Source organism: Gymnoscopelus braueri (genome assembly GCF_963280865.1).
Source record: "Gymnoscopelus braueri genome assembly, chromosome: 2".
Taxonomy (NCBI): domain Eukaryota; kingdom Metazoa; phylum Chordata; class Actinopteri; order Myctophiformes; family Myctophidae; genus Gymnoscopelus; species Gymnoscopelus braueri.
The window spans coordinates 38,246,780-38,253,633 of record NC_137604.1 but is presented as its reverse complement, the minus strand read 5'-3'; positions in this window follow the sequence as shown (position 1 = coordinate 38,253,633).

The window sequence follows — 6,854 nt, the reverse complement described above, 5'->3', positions numbered from 1 at the left end:
CGCCACCTTGATGTTGTTTGTATCAAGGAATAGAATTAATAACCTTTATATAAATCGGGTTCCCCAAAACACAGATAAGATCAATGAGACAGAAACGTGAGTGTCCCCAAACACATTCATTTATTTAGAACGAGATAAGACACTGCATACACTAAAACTAAAATGCAATGATGTAGTATTTATTAAAATCCTAATTAAAATCACAAGCTTTCAATAATAAGTTAGCAATGTACAGTTACCATTATGTAGCATAATTTAGAAACCAAAATATATAGATATACTACACATAAGCAGAGTCTTTTGGCCAGTGGGCGACAACCAGTAACAGGGGCAGCTAACCTAGGCTACTATTCTATGCCCAGCCTAATATCATACAGCAAGAGCGCACACACAGCATGCAGGAAATAATCAAAAGCGCCACTGTGAAAAAGGGTGTACACGATCACAACCAAACAAACCTTAGGGCTGTGGACTATAGAATGTGAGACCTAGTGAAACCCCTCGTCATAGGTTGCCTGCACCACTCGGCTCACTCAGACTCTGGGTGAAATACAGGGCTCAGTACATGTGGGGGAAAGGAAACAAACACAGATTAATAAACAAGAAATGGCTCAAATATAATACTAAAATCAAACTAAACAAAACAGCAGTGGCAAGATCTAAAGAGGAATATAAAAACAAACACTTAGTACAATATACAAACAATACATACAGTAAAACAATACATAAATTATTTCAACAAGTGGTTTGTTTGTGTACCTTAAATTGTCTGTGTTCTTATACCCTCTTGCAACATAAATGCAACTCGGCACAGGACATCAGTGAGGCATGGATCAACCTGAGTGATCATAAGATGATGTCATTATAAATATCAGAAAATAAGGCATCATTAAAGCATACACACACACACATAACTCACCCCAACAGAGCAAAGAAAGAATAAAAACAGGAGAGGAGACCCAGGTCTAAGGACCCACAGCCAGTCACCACCAAGCAGCCTATGTTTGGTATAGACTGCAGGGCATTTATACAATCTGCCTGATTGTCAATGAGGAAATGTGCAGCTGTCCTATGGTGGCCCTTGAGGATCACTCTGACTGGCTACATATAGTTTTGCAAATCTTCAACAAAATTACATAGTGAACCAGACTAAAATGACAACATTAATTCCCCCTTTAAAGGGGGAAGGGTGTATAACAGGTGGATATACTTTCTGATTACCAATTGCTAATCGTTGTGATGACACCTACACCTGAGAAGATGTATGTGTAAATTGAAATATATATAGTAATTAAGCATAATTAAAAAATGGGAATAAACCACAATAAACAATAGTCAACAATAATCTAAGCACATTTCAACATACATCAGGTTCTTCACTGAGTTGTATTGCAAATGATTAGTGTAAAGGAGACAGGGGTCTCCAGGGAATGTGGTTTAGAGTGACGCAAGGAACAAGACTTTTCCAGCTGAGGGGGTTTATTAAAACTGTGGTCTTTGTGCATCCACACACATCATAAAAGAAAGAATAGAAGGAGCCTGTAGCACACAGTTTAACTGAAAAGTGAGAGAGGGACTAATTCCCAGCCAGGTCAAACTATAACTGAGCCAAAAACAATTAGTAACAGCTGGTATAAGTAGCTTAATCAAATGAATAGCACCTGTGATCAGAGTAAACTAGTATGAATCAATAACCAATCCGAAGCAGGAGGCAATGAACACAATTATTAATTAAGGTCGGTGTGACCTCGAGGCAATACACACGATCATTAGGTAAGGTCAGTGTGGCCTTTCTAACAATTAGAGACATGATTTTGTTCTCTTTTCCTCTATGCCTGTAATGGAGTTTATCAGTTTTCACCATGGTGGAACAAGAGGTGCATAATCTACAAGGGAAATTTCCTGAAATGAATGCTTTTGGTCTGCTTGTCTACCAATTTCTTTCTTTTCTTATTATTTTGAAAGTGAACAAAGGAAGATGTTGAAAGTTATTATTTTGTGTTCTGTCAGATGCCAGAACGCGCCAACGTTTCATCACTGTGAGGTCCTTAGATTTGGTTTTGTTCAATGCTCTATCGCTGAGTAAAGGCATGACTCTGAAAGTCTGGATAGTGGATACCCCTCGTCTCTGAACCTGTGTAGTGTATTCTTCTCACTTTGTGAGGTGAAACCATCTTTTTGTAGACCTAGAGTTGAGTAATTGGAAGATTTATTTTTAATGGCATTAGATGGTGAGTCTCAAACATCAATAGGTCGTCTCTGTCAGTGGGCTTCCTAAAGATTGTTGTGTTTTGTAACTCCACATTTGGTTAGTTTAATGTCTGGAAAATGTATTGTCTCACATGAGTTTAAATGGATTACTGAAGTCCCTCTTCATCGCCTGTCCAAAACCTCAAGTGGTGTCGTTTTCATGCCTTTGCACTTGATCTGACTATGAGCCAATAATCACTCAACTTCCCCCAACAGGGGTCCTGCCGTCACCTCCCTTCCTGCCTAAGTGTTTCTTTCTGTCTTTGTGACAGAATAAAGTTGGTGCGTGGCCAAGATATAATCAACATGATGTTGGTAGTGCTTAGTGTATAACAAATATTTTGCACTGAGAAGAGTGTACAGTGTACAAGAGTGTCCCATACATTTTCATTCCTCATTAAAAAATTCAATGGAAAAAGAAAAAAGGAAAGTGCTCTCTCTTTTATAAGACAGTAACATTTGAAGTCTAGGAAGATTGGCAATCTTCAACTATTGTGCTTTTTTTCCCAGTGCCATAGAAACCCCATGTCAGCTTGCACTGACATTCTCACGCTCACACACATCAAGAGTGCAGTGACGGTGGACCGGGCCTCTCCATGGAACACAACTGTGGATTGCTACTATACCACAACTGTATATTATCTTAACATTATTATACTATACCATTATATCTCTGCTGTCCAGCCTGAAACCGCTAACTCCAAAACCCTCATTGTTCAGGAAACGAGAAAACAAAATATAAGTTTTTCAGGAAATGAAGAAAACCTTATATTTGTAAAACAAATCAATACTGCCTCATCAAAGTTGGTATAGTGACTTTATATATTGTCAGATACTTGCATGTGTCATTATATTATCAACACTTTACCCAAATCGCGGGTAAATCAACACTTTACCCAGCGCTAGTGGAGTTAGTAGTTTCAGACGAGCAGAAATCAAGCTGAAATGGAGTTGTTGTCCAAACAACAATAGCTCCACTCGCTGCTGAGGGAGAGGTTTCAGCGCGACAGAAATGCTTGTCACATTGCTCTCCTCATTAAACACTTCATAGATTTTAGAAATATAATTACTTGTTTTCATAACATTAGCGTCAGTGCTAAGTTTGATAAACAGGTACACTGCATAGTTTTAACAGACTACGGGGAGTTTGTAACGTGATCCTCCTCCTCGCTCACTGCGCAGCGCGCTCTACTCATGCTGTGAAAACGCAGCACTGGAGAGGAGAGGGGGGAGTTGTTTGTTTTTGACGGACAGTTTGAGGATCCAATGGAGTTGGGAGTTTTCGTCAGAGGCGCTTTTTAATACTTTTCATTGGTTCAAATGTTTTGATTTTTTTACACAGACGTAAAGGGTGTTCAATAGCGTTGATTTATGAAAAAAAAAAAAAAAAGCTGAAAATGGAGTTCGTCCCGGACACCGACGATATACTATCTAAAATTATTGTTATACTAACTATATTATATTATTATATACTACACTATCTTACACTATTATATTTATTATTATTGTCTCCGCCAGGCCGAAAGGCATGACGAGAGAGTATGTTTTACCCCCTGTCCGTCCGTCCGTGTGTGTGTGTGTGTGTGTGTGTCCGTCCGTCCGTCCGTCCGTCCGTGTGTCATTCTGTCATTTTGTGTACAGCTAATCTCCGGCACCGTTGGCTTGATCGCAGCCAAACTGTGCACACACACTCCCTGGATGCCAGAGCAGAACCTCTGCCCCACATTTTTCACATAGGCCTGTTATAGCGCCACCAGGAGGCCGCTTTGTGCAAAAAATATTTTTTTAATGTACTCCTACAGATTTTGCCCAAAAATCATGCAAATCAGTACACAGTATCTCTATAGTCATTAAACAAAACCAGTCTTTCAGATTTTTCATATTACATCTTGATTGGCTAAAAATGGCTTCCAAAGTTTGTAGGAGTGCTCCGTTTTGAACAAAATGCCTCAAATCATGAACACAGCATGCAATTTCCATGATATTTTGCAAGCACATTCCCATTAGGCAGAGGAAGAAATGCCACTTGAACATTTTCAAATCAGCCTCATGGTGGCGCTATAACAGGCCCATTTGTGTTTTTACCTATAACTGCACCGATCTGTGTAAAACTCCCGCACTCCCTAGAGGTCAAGGAAAAACCTTTGCCCTGCATTTTTCACTTCTGCCTTTTATAGCGCCACCAGGAGGCCGACTTATGTAAAACATATTTATTTATATTACTCTTTCCGATTTTATCCAAATTTCACGCAAATCGGTACACATGATCTCTATAGTCATGTGATCAAACCGGATCTGTTTCATTTTTCATATTCCATCCTGATTGGCTAAGATTCACATCTAAAGTTTGCAGTAGTGGCTTGTTTTGAACAAAATGCCGCAAAGCATGAACGCAGTCTGATTGCGGTCAAACTTTGCACGCACATTCACACTATGTTGAGGAACAAATGCCACCCTTTTAACATTGGCCTGTTATAGCGCCACCAGCAGGTCTAATTTAGCAAAACAATTTTTTTGAACAAAATGCCTCAAATCATGAATGCAGTGTCCTATTGCCATGCAAGGCCTAAAAAGAAATGGCACCCTTTTCACATTGGCCTATTATAGCTCCACCAGGAGGCCACAATAACCTACCTGACCTGGCGGAGACCTGTGCTCCGAGGAGCACTTTTTCTAGTTGTTATTGCTACTACTTGTATTTGCTTGTATCTCCCTCTCTGTCTATCCCTCTGTCTCTCCTCTCTCTCTCTCTTTCTTTCCCCCCCGACATGGTCGAGGCAGATGGTCGCCCACCCTAGAGCCTGGGTCTGCCTGACGTTTCTTCCAGTGAAGGGGGACTTTTTCGTTGCCACTGTCGCAAAATTCAAGTGTCTTGTTGAAATGTGCAGGTGGCTGAGGGGGAAAGTTCTATAGAATACAGTAACATATTATTAATATGATTATGGTTCTGACATGAGATGAACCCTAGCTCCAGGCTCATTAGACCTTAGTTAAAGAAAGAACAAGGAACACAGCATGGAGCCGTGTTTGTCGCTTCAAGGCACATCAACACAATCAACCAGACTTTTATTATCACTGTTATGCAATACTTTCCAACTCATCTCTGACCTTCCTTTAAGTTTGCCCTCTTGGACCAAACCCTCCGGCTTGCTTCCTTAATCATGTTACTGAGTGGCACGAAGCTGAGGTGGCCATGTTACGTGATTGGCACGTGAATGGGCATGTGTTTGCTGCATAATTAGGGGAACAGAGGAATGCTGGCGTGGGACTGCTTGAGCAAGAGGACTCATGAGAAAGGACTCTCTGTGTGTTGGTCCAGTGCTGTATACAGACTAGAGACCTCACATTGTGAGCCTGGTGGCCAGCATTGGCTCTACTGCTGAATTGTCCAACGTCTCCCCACGCCACCTAACCTCCCCGTCCGCTCACATGGACATCCTCCATGCACCAGAAAGAGATGGGGGAGAGAGGGGTGGAGTGGGGCTAGCTTTTCATTGCCCGGGGCAGAGGAGGGGTGATGGGATATTCGACAGTGAGTGCACAGGAACTCTGTGAGGAACGGGGAGCTGGTGTAGTCAGCTGGCTGCTACTGCTGCTGCCTTTTGTGATGGCGCAAAAGTGTTTCCCCGGCAACAACCTAACGTGCGTGAATCTTGCAAAGCAATTCACTTTGAATGTCTGAAAGCAGCGAGGTGGCACAAAGGACTGAACAGTCCAGTGCAGTCATAAAGGGTGTTTGATTGCTGCCGCGCAACTTGACTTGGTTGCGAGAACACAGGGTCCTCCGTAAGACGATAGAGACAGAGGTGTGTGTGTGTGTGTGTGTGTGTGTGTGTGTGTGTGTGTGTGTGTGTGTGTGTGTGTGTGTGTGTGTATGTGTGTGTGTGTGTGTGTGTGTGTGTGTGTGTGTGTGTGTGTGTGGTTGTGGGGTCAAGTTAAATCAGACCTCTCCTCTTGGTTCAAGTTCAACTGAGCACTGGTTGAGGCTTCTATATTTAGTGACAACACTGGGTGTGTCCCAGGACACATGTCTGTAGTAAGTTATTGTTTTACGAAAAAGCTATGCAGCTCATGTGAGGTTGTTGTATAATTCGTTGCTGTCGGGCAGAAACCAGCTAACTCCAACCAGCTAACTCCAAAAATGATGTGCTCAGATCCAAAAAATATATATTTTGTTTGTTTTTATAACTTGATACATTGTTTTTTGTATTGTCGCTGTCAAATAAACATTTAATAAACATTTTATATTTGAATATTCATTTTTATATTTGAATATTCATTTTTATATTCGAATAATATTCAAATATTGAATATTCATTTACCAGCCCTAGTTCACAGACCACTACTGATCGAATTAAGCGTGATCTAAGTGAATATCGACGAAATTCTGTCAAATAGCTGTCTGTGTGTCAAAGCACTTTGAGTAGCATTATTGGTCTTTCTGTGTTTTTGTGCCTGCCTTTCTGTCTTCCTGTGGGTCTCTGTTGTTCCATCGGTCGCCCTGTCTATCTTTTGGTTTGTCCGTAATGGTTCCTCTGTCTTTCAGTATTTTGTCTCTGTCTGTCTGTCGGCCTGTTTTGGCACCACTCAGTGTCTTCTTCAGG